We start from the raw sequence: 15731 nt of genomic DNA, 5'->3' as shown, positions 1-15731 counted from the left end.
TTACAATACAAAAAGCTGATAAAGGGGGAGCAATTGTTGTAATGAACACTGAATTTTACAAAGAGAGTGTACGGGCTCACCTCGGAGACACTAACACATATCAGAAAATGGAAGAAGATCCAACCAACACATTCTCCAATACTCTCAAAATCATTCTTGATCGAGCCCTAGAGATGAAATGGATATCGACAAAAACATATCAATTCTTGAACAGTAAATATCCCAGAAGGCCACAGTTCTATATGTTGCCTAAAATTCATAAGAATGCCAACAAACCACCCTTCAGACCAATAGTATCAGCATGTGGCTCACTATCGGAACCGCTGGGTCAATACCTGGACTGGTTTTTACAACCCATTGTACAGAAATGGAGCACTTATGTTAAGGACACTACTTCTTTCCTGAATCTATTGAGGACACTTGACATTCCATCCAACCAGGAAGTGTGGCTATGTACAATCGATGTGACAGCATTGTACACATCTATCCCTCATAATGAGGGAATTGAAGCAATGGAATGGTGCCTACTAAAAAATGAGATTGATGGTTCAGAAAGAGTGTTCTTACTTGAGATACTACAATTTGCATTGCTACACAGTTATCTACAATGGGAAGGGGAATTTTATGGACAATGCAGCGGAACATCCATGGGGTTTGCTGGGGCACCGTCCTACGCGAACACCTTCATGGCAAAGTTTGAGCATGACCACATTTTGAACAACCCAGACTGGACAAAAAGTCTGATCACATTCAAAAGATATATCGATGATATCTTCATAATCTGGCGTGGCACTAAAGAGAAACTTATGGAGAATATTCAGGTCTTGAACTCACAACATGAGAGACTGAAATTTACTTACCAAATGGATCAAAATGAATTACCATTTCTGGATGTGCTGATAAATATCGAACAAGGAAAGTTCAACACAAGTGTATTTACAAAAGAAACAGACAGAAATAGTTGTTTACACTATACCAGCTTTCATCCTCATTCGCTTAAGAAGCATTTGCCACTATCTCAATTCATCCGACAAAAGAGGATCACATCTGACCCTACTAATTTAGCAGCCACGTTCGGAAAACAGATCCAAAAATACTTGAAAAGAGGATACCCAGAGTCTTTGTTGGAGGATTCCAAGAACAAAGTAACAGATATGGATAGAGAAACACTACTGCAATCCAAAGTAAAGTTGGATAACAAACCAACAGTATGCGTACTGAAACATTCTATGAAATCAATGAAAATTGCTAATATCATGCGAAAACACTGGAGTCTAATCACGGAAGAGCCAGATCTGCAAACATTGTTTTCTAAAAACATTACATTTGCATACCATCGATCCAAGAATATGAAGGAACTAATGAAAAAGAAAACACCTGAGAATTTGGAAGGAATACATAAAGGCATGCAGAAATGCGAAAATTGTATGCATTGCAACAATGTAATGGTGGGAAGGACATTCACACATCCAATGTCTGGAAAGACGATTTCATTAAGACATTCAAGCACCTGTGACACCAAAGGAGTAGTGTATGGGATCAAATGCCCATGTGGGAAACTATATATCGGACAAACTGAACGCAAAATCAAAATAAGGATCACGGAACATAAAAGTAATATTCGCTTGAAGAATATTAAATCAACATTGGCAACTCATTGGGCAGAATCAGGCCATAACATAGCACAGCTACGTTTCACCATACTGGAGGTGATAAAACCAAGAACAGATCAGGACACACACAAACAGAGATTAAGATCCGAATACTTCTGGATTCACAGACTGGGAAGCTTACATCCTCATGGATTAAACGACAGGATTGAACTATCCTGTTTTTTATGAACATTTCAGAAAGGCTTTACTATATTCCTGTAGATAGCATATTGCATGAACCATGATCCCATTCCAAGATGGCCGACACATATTGTCATGTCGTAATGTTTAACGTTTATGTTGTCTTTTTATTCAGTTATACATTTTTACTTATGAACAGGATAACCTTTAGTTATTTGTTAAAAAGGTTAGACAGCTTATTTCAGCAGGATCGACGTAATAAGTCTGTGCCATTAATTGCTTGCGCTGACCACGTAAATAAGGGGGTACACTAAAATAATCGTTTAGATGTTATACTTCACAGCATCTCATGATTATTTTTTGATGATTACGATGCATTGTTGTGATAGAAAAGTAACAACTAGCCAGAGATCGCGGAGCGATCATGTGACCGGGAGTAGAACCAATCAGGAGTGTGAGCACGCGTTAAAACACAATGGGAAATGTGTAACGCATAGTGATTGGCTGAACGAAGACGGCGCGCAAAGCTTGATATTTAACCGTGAGTAAGAAGGGAACGCTCGTAGCAGAACTATTTAGCACGAAGAATAGAATTATTTTGTTTTGTGTTTTTGCTAAAACTGTTTAGCTTGATCATAACGTAAGACGACATGGGGCCACTGCCTATACATTATTTATTTGGGTAAATGGACAAAGTACGTGTAAACACTAGATCGTGGTATTGGGTGCAATTCTTGCTTTGGTTGTGAAGATTTACATGGACAATTTTTCTTGTATTTTTGTTACGGAGTTACAATACAGACATGTAGTTGTTACTAAGATAATGAACTGATCAATGTGATAAATTGAGAGTAGCAGGAACACTCATGCAATTCTTTGTTTTCCTCACAGACCCCCGAAGAAGGGTCATCCTTGACCCGAAATGCATTGGGTAGGAGTTAAATGTTTGAGCAGCGAACTGTTGTAAATGAATGAATTAATTCAAACGGATTTTTTGAAACTGAAGAAAATAAACAAACAATGATAATCAAAATTGGAAGTAATCAAGAGTCTTTATGATTTAAATGGTGAAAGGATCAGCAATAGACCACATAGGTCTTGTTAACTTTGTGCACACCTCCATTTGCGAATGGGACTCCCATTTACTCCATTGTTACACATCTGCTACAAGTGACCAGTGTTTATTAATGATCCTCTTGATGTCAGTGCGGATCAGCACTCTGTGCACAAGCTCAGTAAGTACCTTTATACGTCGGCAATGATTTTCGTCTCTTACCTCTTTGTAACGAACAGAGCCATGTACTTAAATTGTGTTGCTCCTTACCAAACGCTTGCATGTGAATTTGCCTATTTTACTAATAGTCACTTCAGCTAGCCGGTTATACTCACGTTTTAGTGCAGTGAGCTCGATATTATTCTCGATGAATTTATCATTGTTTATAGGTATGGAATATCTGATATAGATAGATGTCTGTAAACTACCATTTTTTGTCTGTATCTACATGTTTGGTAGGCAGACCCACTTTCCGTGAACCTCGAACAGTTATTTATATGCATTGCGCTTGACATTCTATTTCATCTACCATGCTGCGTCTGACTTATCATGGATATGTTCAATCGTCTTGAGCTTGTATAAATTAATCACGTTATGAATGAATATAGTTAGCGGACGGGTACCTCTCATTTATTTATGAGAACCCTTGATAGGGTCAGACTTATGTAGGCAGTTATGTTCTTGTTTTGATTTGCAGGATTCATAGGCATTTATTCTGTCCAGGTGTTCTAACAGTTATTTCATTTTCTGTTTTTTTTAAATCTCTTGGGGAAATGTACTAGTCCTGCATTATCTCGGTGAGACTGAGATTCCATCTTTTTGTATTTTGTAGGACTGCTGAGGATATGTGACGCAGTTCATCTACATCCGGCCCATTTATGAAATACAATTGAAAAGAGTATTATGGTTTCATAAAATTACAATAATACACTTGATCTTAAGGTAGGTCCTTCGCATTAGCTATATACCATCAGTATTAGATGGTATGTGGAGGATATTTATGGACCTTATTACATTTCTTCTCCTTTGTTGTGATTTATTTCAGTTGAACATAAAGATCAATAGTTGCTCTTCTGGATTTGCGACATCGTTTACCCATTATTTTATTGGATATGTTTAGAGACTCCTACATTCCAAATATAGGTAAGGCATGTACATCTTTAGGTAGCATAATTTTTTCATCGATTTTTCCTTTATATATCAATTTTTGGAGTACGTCTCTCCTCTTTTCAGATATTGATAAACTTATGAGTTATCTCTTTACGTGGTTCATGTCAATGACACTGCCGTTTGAGAACTAAGCAGAATCTATGGTTCTTAAGTGTAAGTAATTGAACACTCATTGTGCATCCTGACATATATCATGTTTTACAGACCCTGTAAGGTTTTTTGACCTCTGCCTTTTGTACTTATATGATATGCATGTTATACCATTAGACCAATTGAGTAGGTCTTGTTAGTATTTGTCCACAGCAACCTCTTAAGGCTCTCACAGGACTCTATTTATTAGAATCTGTGTACATTCACTGAAGATTCGGGTTATGTTGTGTCTCATGTTGAGCCCAAGTGTCAATATCAGTTTTTTAACTATGTAAATAATGTTTGGATACTGACTTGGTCTCTTCCATGTTTTTTATATTCCTTGGTGACAGTGTACATACTTTTTCTTTATTATACTTTTTAGGTCCCCTGTTTTTGTGGGTGTTGACTGCCTGGAAGAGGTCCTGAGGAAGGTGGCCGTGTGCCGCCGAAACGCATGTCGACCAGAGTACGAGGTCTCATACTCAGTTTTGAGACCCATTAGTTGGCAGGGGGCTCCCTGCTGATTAGTACCCAGATTCCTTTTTCAGACGTAGTGTATGTGTATGTAATGATAGTATGAATGGGTTAGTATGTTGTGATTGGTTGTGTGTTATCAGGGGCATATGTATTGGTATGAATTGTCTTCTTCACGATTAGTTATTGTCACTGTATATTTTCCTTTTTTTGTATGAACCATGAAATGATTTATGATATGTTAACACTGTGATTGTGTGTTTCTTATGAACTTTAACTTAAATGAAAAAATATAAATTTGAAAGCAATGCTAAAAATAAAAAATTAAGCACTTTATATATTTTTTGAAGAAAATAAAAAGCTTGTTGTGTATCTGTCACCTTCAACATAAATAATGTGATGTATACCTGCAATGAATAATTGTGGCTAAAGAGGGAACTTTTCTTCTAGTTGTACCTTATCTCTTCCCCTCTGTTCCCTGGCCGTACTTTATATTCCGAGGGGGTCCCATCATTACTGCCCTAATAAAAATTATCCCATGGAAAACCACCTGGATTTGTAAGATTAGGTGGCTAGCGCTAAAATCCTTGCTTACTATGGTAAATCTGTGAGATTACATGTAACAAAATACCAATGAACAGCCTGTCATACAAGGTGATAGTAACCAACTGGTAAAAACCTACTGACATTAGCAAATCCTTTTCACAATAAATAAGCAAGGCCTTTGTAATAGTTTCTCATAATAAACATATCAGACATAACATTTTCCAGTGCATCAATCAGACCTATAGTTTACCTCGATAAGCAAGTCAGACCGAATGTTTTTACCGAAGGCTTTTCCACAATCAGTTACACAGTCATAAAATGTGAAAGGCATTCAAAATTACAGCTGACTAAGCATAATTCCACAAATAGCAAATCTTCTATATCCATGGTTTGTCAAGGCGGTAACCAACACCCAAATCCTGCCTAGTACAGTAATCTGCGAGATTCCATGTAACAAAATACCTACCTGAGGGCGTTAATACAGAGTAATAACAATCTGCTCTCAAAAGCCTACTGACTTCAGCATATGCTCCTCACAATAAATATGTCATGTCTGCTGCTTTTATCATAACATTTGATAATATACAGATCAAACCCATAGCCATGATCCTTGCCTTGCCACCATAACCAACTCAGTCCTGCTGTATCGAGTATAAGCTTGCAAATCAAAAAGTGCAATTGTGAGACTCTTTTTAACGGAAGCACACAACTTCAGCCCAATCAAATCCTGTATTCGGAGGTAAAATGCGGTGGAGTCTAAGCCCCTCTCTCTGTAGTACTCTAAAAGCTCTCTTTGTGATTACATAAGGTCCAGCGACAACTGTACTGTCAAGGCAGACGTTAAAATGCATGTAACCCTGGGATCCCATACGGTTTTCAAACACACAACAGCACTCAGAAGTCTAAAGTTAATGAAGTAATAGTGTAGGGAAAGTATTGGGACTGGAAAACAGCAATGCATTGATAGTGACTTCCAGTCTCTCATCTGTGCTGCTGACAGGGAAGAACAAACACTATAAATCATCTACTTTCCTAAAACAGCATTGCCGTGGCATGTGTATGCCCTGAAAGGTCAAGGCCAATGTAAATTGATACTTGTATAGCGCACTACTCACCCGCAAGGGTCTCAAGGCGCTTGTACGAATACCGCTGTGGAACCCATCCTGGCTTTCCCTGTGAGGCGTCCACTCCTGGGCACCCCCAGGGTGAAGGCCAGGCATCCTTAGCATTGTGGGGGCCGTTGTGGAGATTAAGCAAGCTATTGCCCAGAGTTGCAGAGTGGGACTCCATGATTGGAATAGGCACCGAGGCAAGAATTATCAGGTCCGTGGAATTTTGAGCCCAAGACCCGCCGAGGCGGGGAATTGAACCCTGGTCCCGGGCTAGACCGCTGCATCAGGGTCTGCCGCTCTAACCATTGAGCCACACTTCTCCACACTCCAATGTAAGCTCCATACTTTATGTATATTGGTTGAGCCTTCCCTAGGCAGCCACCCTACTGCTGGTTCAAGCAGCTTGAAAAATACAACAAACAAAACAATCATACTGTGTTGAATAGAACTGCTTTTTCTGAGGAAGCAATCCACTTCTGCTCAATCAGAACATATACCACTACCCATCAACATGTGGAAAAAGGATACTTAATGAACAGAATGCTTAACATTGTCAAACATTCACACCAGTACAGAGACCTGGGCCTAAATCCATAAATTTTTGCTCCCCATTCCATTCCATTTTAAACCCAGCTATAAGCAAATCAGTCATGACCCTGATCCCAATGGGAACAGTCCAGCCCGAACATCAACATGTGGGCAGAGCCAAAGCCCTTCTCAGTAGTACTTCTGAAAGCTCTTTTTTAAGTTGACCATGTGATCTGCTGGCAACTGAGCTCTTAAGCGAGACCTAAAAAGGGATAGATATGTTCTTGTACACATTGTCAATAAAGAGTTCATGTTTTTACTCAAATTTAAGGATATAAATGTAGGGTTGTCTGGGGCCAGTTTTAATGTCTGGAATTACTTAAAAGAGAGCAGGGAACCATCCGACACAAAGCCTCGGTGTAAAGAGTTTCATACTTTGGTAGAAACCAGCAAAATGTTCGCCCCCCAGTCCTAGTCTCGTGAAAGGAAGGAACTGAAAGGAGATGGACAGACGAACATTTCTAAAGCCAGAGATTGGAAGTACCTGCTACTTCTCTATAATCCTCTTCCAGAGAAAGTATGGAAGAAGAGAGAAGCAGCAGGTCAGCTTCGATTTCAACAAACCGCAGTTTGCCCTAAGGAGAATGTATGCTCATGGGCAGTAATTCCGTTCCTTATAAATAGCATGAGCAAAAAATATCTTAAATTATATGCACATTGGTAGTAGTGTTTTCCTTCAAAGGAAAATAAACCGCACATCAGCAACTCAAACAATGTCAAAATACACAGTAAAGTAGTGTGAATAAATAGTTATATTATCAAATTAGTTCAGGGGTGCTTGTACAACTTTAAAGCACCTACTAAAAAAAGATGCAATTCACACAGAAGAGGCCTACTGTGTGTACAAAATATAGAGAATAGAGCACCAATAAGCACACCCTTCAGCAATTAAATTCAACCCAAGTACCAGATAGGTAAAATTGCTCTAGATTGCAAATACCACACATAAATCACTTGAGAAATGATTAGCTCAAAAGAGTTTTCTTTCTATCATTGCCTCCGATGCCTCTATGTAGTGGCGGTCTAGTGTTCCGTCTCCGGAACAGGAAGTGCGGGAGCAGGAAGCGGAAGGCGGTCATCTTGTTATTGGCGCCGACCGCAGGATAAAGCAGTCAAGGCTCCCGGCGCTCCGGGTAATAAAGAGTTTAATTCAAACTATTTCGAGTCAGTGCAGTGTATCTAACGTTCCCACAATGGCGACGAGGCATGGGCAGTAGATCCCACGGACAACGAAACGAAGCAGCAAGGCGCCACTGGCGAGATGAACTACCGCCAGCACCCGGAGCGTGGCAGAGGACCCGAGGGGCACCAGGAAAAGAGCGCGAAAACATGCTAGCGCTCCAGAAGGGCACACAGGACCAAGAAGTAAGCCTGTTAATCACCTTTCTGTCGAGAGAGGCTGGAGGGAGCCAGTCAAGTACGGAGCTGTGTAGTAAGCACAGGCAGGAGACGCAGTGCTATCAAGAGGGTGTACCTCACCCCTAGCTGAAATTAAGGTGCCTGGCAAGCTGGCGGAGCGGCGCACAGGCGAAGAGGTGCCTGGCTCGATGAACCCAGCCAAAGGGGACAGCCTACAGGCTCTACCCGGTCCCTCAGTGGTGGAAAGAGGGGAAGATAGCGACGGAGAGCACGGTGAAGGGGACACGGCCGAACAGCCTACGCCGGGGAGCCCACCTGGTCGGCGATCCCTGTCCCTGCGAACCAGAGAGGTACAAACAAGATGACTGCCCAGTCCTCCTCCCTCACTCAATTGGTACCATTCCTGACTAAGAGCGGAGAGCCTGAGATGCAATGGGAAGACTGGAAAAGGTACTTCCTTAACTACCTCGGTGCATTGGAGGAGGAATGTGATACTCCGTTCTCTAGCAAGAGAAGAAAAAAAATACTGTTACACAACTTGGGCCCGGAAGGGATAAGGGTATATGATACCATAGTCAAAGACGTGAGGGACGCTACGGGCACAGACGTCTTCAGCCACGCCATTGCGGACTTAGACGCACATTACAGGCCAGTTGTGTGCGTCACGATAGACAGATACAACTTCTTTCAAAGGAAGCAGAAGAGCGGGGAGACGGTGGACGAGTACGTTGTGGCCCTACAGAAGTTAGCCCTCACGTGTAAATTCGGCACGCTACACGATGACCTAATCAGAGACCAAATCATCATGCACACGTCCAGCACCCACGTCCAAGAAAAACTGTGGGTGAATGGGGACACCCCCCTTACAGAAATCTGGGCGATGGTGAAAAAGGCTGAATTATCCAAACGGTGTGCACAAGCTGCCAGGAAAGAAACAGGTGGAACGCAAACAGTATGCAAGATAATGACGCCGGGGAGAGGCGAACGACCGAGCTGCTACAGGTGTGGTAGTACTTCACATCTAGGTAACGACAAAGCGTGCCCTGCTTTCAGGGCGAAATGCTCATACTGCAGCGTGTTCGGGCACTACGAAAAGGTGTGCCGCCGGAAACCAAAAGGGGCGATGGTCAGATATGTAGACCAAGAGCAACAAGACAACGCAGAAGACCAAGAGGAAGATGAAGACCTGGAAGAGGTCCTCTACATTGATGTCCAGGTATTGGAAATGGACGGTTCAGAGTCGGACAAGCCCAGACTGGACATGCACATTGGCGGGATACCCATAGAGATGATTGCGGACAGCGGAGCACCCATCTCCATCATACAGAGACAAGTGTGGGAGGAGAAGTTCGTCTCCAAGATTGAAGAGAAATTACACCCAATGGACTTAAGACCGGTCACATACACAGAACAAAAGATTCCCATGTTGGGGTACTGCCCCCTCCTGTTCGAGTTCAGGGGCCGCCACGCAAATTGCAAGCTGTACATCGCTGAGAAAGGCCCTTCAGTACTGAGCTGGAAAGACCAAGGTGCGTTGGGAATACAACTCAATCCAGGAGGCATTGAAAAAATCCTACTAATGGACGTGGAAGGGAAAGATGATGTGGAGTCATGGCACAGGGCATACCCCAAGGTCTTCAATGAACAGATTGGAGAACTAACAAAGTACAAGCACCTCATAAAACTGAAGGAAGGAGCGAAACCCGTAGTTCACAAGGTGAGGAACATCCCGTTCCGATGCAGAGAAGCAGTGCAAATGGAATTGGACAGGCTAGAAAAGGAAGGAGTGATCAGAGCCATGGAGGGTGCGGAATGGCTTTCACCTCTGGCAAGGTACGGCTGTGTGTCGATCTCAGATAACTGAACAAAAACATCGTGATCGACAAATTCCCCCTGCCCCGCATAAATGAGATGCTGGCAATGACTAAAGACATCAAGTGGTTCTCCACAGTGGACTTATCATCAGCCTACCACCAAGTGAAACTGCATCCTTCATGTAGCCATCTCACGTCTTTCATCACGCCTTTCGGATGCTACGAGTTTGTGAGAATGCCGTTTGGCCTGGCCTCAGCAGCTGCAGTCTTTCAGAAGATGATGCACAGTATTCTGAAGAACGTAGAGGATGTACAGTTCTTCCAAGACGACATCTTAGTCATGGGAAGAACCAAACAGGACCACAACGAGAAACTGCACAAAGTGCTGCGCACGTTACAGGACAATGGTCTAACGGTGGAATGGTCGAAGTGCAATCCGTCACGTACCTAGGTCACGAGGTTAGCGAAAAGGGGATTGAGCCAAAAAGGGCCAACATGAAAGCTATTCTAGAAGCCCCCACTCCGAGCAAGAAGGAGGATGTTCGGTCATTCCTTGGAATGGCCGAATACTACAGCAAGTTCATTCCCCACTTCACTACGAAAACGCATCTCCTACGCCAACTGCTGAAGGAAAAGAACAAGTTCCTATGGAGCCAGGAAGAACAGATTGAATTTGACGCCCTTAAACGGGAGATGAGTGCCACCATTCCCCTGAAGGGATTTGACCCAAGTGCGGAATCAATCCTCACAACGGACGCCAGTGACCGTGGCCTAGGAGCGGTACTGATGCAGCAGTCAGAGAATGGCGAAACGTCGACAGTCAGCTTTGCCTCAAGGTCACTTGCTCCCAACAAGGAAAAGTTTAGCGTCATTGAAAAAGAGATGCTGGCAGTGGTATGGGCGATGGAAAGATTTAGGCAGTACTTGTGGGGAGCGAAATTCCTGGTGAGAACGGACCACAAGCCCTTAGTCAGAGTGCTGACTTCCAGTGGCCATGCTCATGCGACACCTAGAATCGCGAAAATGACGCTGAGGCTGTTGGACTTCGTGTATGAGGTGGAACACATTCCGGGGCCACAGAACAAAGTGGCGGACTTCCTCAGCAGAGCCGCGGCCGTGGAAGAGGCGGATAACAAAGAGAAACAAAGATGGGAAGGATATGTGGTAGCCACCATCCAGGATACAGAGGAAGTAATCAGTGCCCAAGAATGGGAAGAAGCCTACAAAGAAGACGTCGACTTGGAGGCCATCAAAGGATATGTGGTCCATGGGTGGCCGGAAAAGAGGCACCTCAAGGAAGAACTTAGGAGATACTGGGAAGTAAGAGATGAACTGTCGCTGGCGGAGAACCCGACATTCCTCCTAAGAGGGGATAAGGTGATCCCACCGCAAGGCACTGGATCATTTGATGATTTTATTGCATGAGGGGCACCAGGGCATCACGAAGACCAAGGCCCTTGCCAGGCAAGCGTACTGGTGGCCAGCCATTGACGCTCAGATAGAACGATACGTTCGACAGTGCGAATCATGTGCCAAGGCAGACAAATCACAGAGCATGTTAAGACCTCCGCTGGGAAAATTCCCTGTACCAGATGGACCGTGGGAAATGGTATCAGTTGACATCATGGGCCCCATCCTCAACAAAGCAGGTACACAGAAGTATGCTGTAGTTCTCATTGACAAGTACTCCAAGTGGCCAGAGGTAGAGGTGATGGAGAACGTGGACACGGAGGCAGTGGTGAACTTCTTGCGCGCCACGTTTGTCAGAGAGGGAATCCCGAAGATCATCATCTGCGATAACGGGCCGCAATTCACCTCTGCAAAGTGGGTTGCCTTCACAGCCAGGAATGGAATAGAAGTTAAACATACGCCCATCTACCATTCTGCGGGAAACGGTCAGGTGGAGCGATTCAATCGTGTGATTATGGGCGCCATTCAAGCAGCCATTAATGATGGACTGGACTGGGAAAAAGAACTGGAGAAGATGATCTGGGCCTATCGGATCACCCCGGGGAGCACGGGTTACAGCCCATTTAAAGTGTTGAGAGGAAGAGGAGCTTTCACCAAGGACAACACGGCGTGGAGGAAATTGGTGGTGCAAAGTAAATGGTCACCAGCTGTGGTCAGAAGAAATCTGGAGAAGGCGCAAGAAGTATACACAACACACTTTAACACGAGACGTAACGTTCAAGGAGTAGAACTGGAGAAAGGCGACTGGGTAAGAGTAAAGCTGGCTATCCTCAAGAAAAAGGGAGAAAGCACATTTTCACCACCCCTGCAAGTGCTAGAGCCCTATGCCCGGTCTGCCCTGCTCAGTGACGGGAAAGTGTGGTCACAGGACAGAATGGCCAAATGCAGTAAGATCCTGAAGTGGGGAGATGAGATAGAAGAAGGAGCAGAGTATGTAGGAGATGAAGGTGAAGAAGAATGTAGAGGAAGGCGAAATGAGAATGTAGAAGAAGGAGTGAAAGCAACGGAGAAGAAGGCGCGAGTGAAGGTACGAGGAGCTGGTGCAAGGAAGAGCGTAGTGAGGACGTGATGGACAGAGAAAGGGAAGATGCAGGGAGAAGGTTGGACAGAAGGTAACCGGAAGAAGAAGGAGGTGTTGGAGTGGTGAAAACCAGAGTTGGGAGAACTGTAAAGGTACCTGAGAAGCTCAAGGACTTTGACATGAACTGGAAGTAAGGACAGTATTGTTAAATCTTTGTTATTGCATAAAGGGGGGAGATATGTAGTGGCAGTCTAGTGTTCCGTCTCCGGAACAGGAAGTGCGGGAGCAGGAAGCGGAAGGCGGCCATCTTGTTATTGGCGCCGACCGCAGGATAAAGCAGTCAAGGCTCCCGGCGCTCCGGGTAATAAAGAGTTTAATTCAAAGCATTTCGAGTCAGTGCAGTGTATCTAACGTTCCCACACTCTAGTGATCTGAAGTGAGTTTGTATCTTGGCAGGAAAGGGCTCTCTGGCAGTGCTCGTAATTTTTATAGCGCTTAAGAGATGTTGGGAAATCGGCAAAAAGCTCCTCATAAAAATATGTTATAAAATAAACTGTTTAGCCTTTTCCTTTTATAATATTCATAGTTTCTGCCACGTTTTACAGCATGTGCTTCTATATTTGGTGTCCGCCGAAATGTGGTGTCTGGTAGGCTTTATACAATGACTTTATACAGTGGTATTACAACAAATCAGGCTTCCACCTTTACAACCCATGTGGTTGTGAAACCTCGAGTTTGCACAAATAACTTCCAGGCGCAGTTTGATTGTATGGACTGGCCGAGGCTAAGGGATGTAATTATCAATCAATGGCCCAGCAGGTACAGGGGCAGGGCTTTAAGTGGGATAAAAAATGCAAGTGGGGGTCTCCCAAAGGGGCGTGGTTGATGTAATTAAGGGCGTGTCCTAACAGGTAAGCTAAAAATATATTGTTCCACTCAACTGGTATTTTGGACTTCTGTCATTGCATCCAGCAAGGCTTTAAGTGGGCCGGTTCTCACTGGTGCTGAGCACCGCCAGTTTTTTAAAGGCCTCGAAACGGGTCTGTACCAGGCTCTGTTCTGTGCCTTGGCACAGGCGGTCCGTTTTTTTCTGGACTGCATTGACAGCAGGCATATGAATGTGTGTGTGCTCACACTCCTCACTTCTCACTAGTGCGTGCGTGCTCACACTGCTCACTTCTCACTAGTGTGCGCTGCTTAAACTGCTCACTTCTCACTAGTGGAGAAGTTACGGCATTCGGTTATGCCAGCTGAGCATTGTAGGGGAAGGGAAATCCTTTGAAGAGTCCTTTTCTCTCAAGATTTCCCTTCACTTTTTGAAACTCTGGGGCAGCAACATTGTCGTGGTGTCACCAGAGCTTTAAGTGGAAGCTTTTTCAATATTTTATACAAGCCATAGTTCCTGCTTTTGTATCTTATGCAAATAACATCCATTGACAAAGCCAATAGCCTTGACTTGTTGTCGGTTTGATGTTACTTGTTGTATCATATATCTGGGTGCAATGACAGAAACAGCAAAATACAAGTCGGGAAGAAAATACAAGTAGGAAGGCACACTATGCTAAGCACAGATTTTTAGCTTACATGTTTTTAAGCCACACCCTTAATTACCTTGGCCAAGCCCCTTTGAGCGACCCCTCGGTTGTTTCATCCCACTTAGAGCCCTTGCATCCAGATATATATTACAAGTAACATTGCACCTACAACAAGCCAGGACTATTGGCTTTGTCATGGTTGTTAGTTGCATAAGATAAATAAGCACCGTTGTATATAACATTGAAAATTCTTCAGTTCTAAATTGATGAGACTGAAAGAACTATAACGAGTGTCTCTGAAGTTATGTTTGATTAAAGGCAGCGAAGGGTGGTTGGTACTGCTGCAGAGTTAAGAACGTTTTTTCTCCCCAAGGATGAAGGCAAAAATGCAGAGTCCGACAGGGACCCGTCTCGGCACATGCTTTTTCATCGGCAGGACCCGGCCCACTTAAAGACCTGCGCAGGGGCACTCGGGCCAGAGGCATGAAGGGCTGGCCCACCGGACAGTCCAGGATTTTAATAAGTAGAAGTACGGGGCATTTTTCTTGCGCTGACACCTTTGCCGCAACTGTCAGTCCAAAACTGCTAAGGCATGATTGACAAACACTGCCTGACACTTTATCCCTTATCGTAAGCATTATACCAGGATTTCCGCTTCCATAAAACACAGATACCCCCAAACTGGCCACTCTCAAAAGCATGACTGTCATATATCTACTATTCTACTCACCACTTTGTCTCCGGTAGGAGGCGTCTCTCTCTCCACCAATGAGAAGGCGATTCTGCACCGAGCTCCTCCCGAAGCTAGAGTGGCGTTACCATCACCAAATAAAAGCCTTTCTCTCTTAGCAACGCTCCCCACCCACAGACAGAGTCGGCGGCAGCATGTACCACCTTATCGAGATAATTGAGCGGCCATGATAGAACTATTGTTTTTATATTGTATATATCTATGTCAATGTCTTCAAGAACACATTTATTCTTTTTTAAACTTTTAATATTTTTGTCACGTACACATTTATATTCAAATCAATAATTCATTGTTAAATATATTTTTAAAAGCTATGTTAAAATTATCTTTAAACCCCATTTGTTATCCTTTATTTAAAAACCCAGCGCAGTCTAGTGCGTCGCCGTGTATAGGGCGCTCTGCATGTGTTCTATATTTTTACGCACCTTTCGTTACAAGACACGCGAGTTTATCTTCAATTTCATTTCATCGTTATTACTAAAGCCGAAAAAATACCGTTCTCACAAAAAAGGGGTATCGCCTGTGAAACCGATTGGTCCTTGCCAATGTATTTTGCTCATGCTGCATACATTACAGCCGAGCCGATTCAGGCGAGATACTTATTAAAGTAAATAAAAAATGGCTTTATTTTAGATGTCGCCCGTCTCAAATTTCCTCTGTGTCAATGTTAATCAATTGGGTCAAATCCACCTCTTTCTTGTTACGAAATGTTGGCATGTATGTATAATGCTGTACAACATCGGAAAAATGTCAATACTCTATGGCATGAACAAAAGGAACAAAAAAAGTGCAATGATGCAAGCACCTGTGGCACTTTGTAGCCATGGCTACCTACATTAGGTGCACCTCATGACAGATGGATCATTATGCAAATAGAGAAGCGCAAAAGCACTTTTATTTTGCTGCCTGCCT

At 43.4% G+C, this 15731-nt stretch overlaps 1 protein-coding gene across 1 annotated transcript in view; it reads right to left on the bottom strand.

Moving 5' to 3' along the window:
• ISOC2 (isochorismatase domain containing 2) overlaps nucleotides 1-14868 on the bottom strand; it is a 116906-nt gene extending 102038 nt beyond the window's left edge. Inside the window, exon 1 of the mRNA XM_086930415.1 lies at nucleotides 14799-14868. The gene's annotated coding sequence lies outside the window, so the exon portion shown is untranslated. The remainder of the gene's footprint in view (nucleotides 1-14798) is intronic.
• Between the last annotated feature and the right edge of the window lie 863 nt (nucleotides 14869-15731).

The sequence above is a fragment of the Lissotriton vulgaris genome, chromosome 7 (genome assembly GCF_964263255.1).
Source record: "Lissotriton vulgaris chromosome 7, aLisVul1.2, whole genome shotgun sequence".
NCBI classification, from domain to species: domain Eukaryota; kingdom Metazoa; phylum Chordata; class Amphibia; order Caudata; family Salamandridae; genus Lissotriton; species Lissotriton vulgaris.
This window is presented reverse-complemented; position numbering and strand designations above follow the sequence as displayed.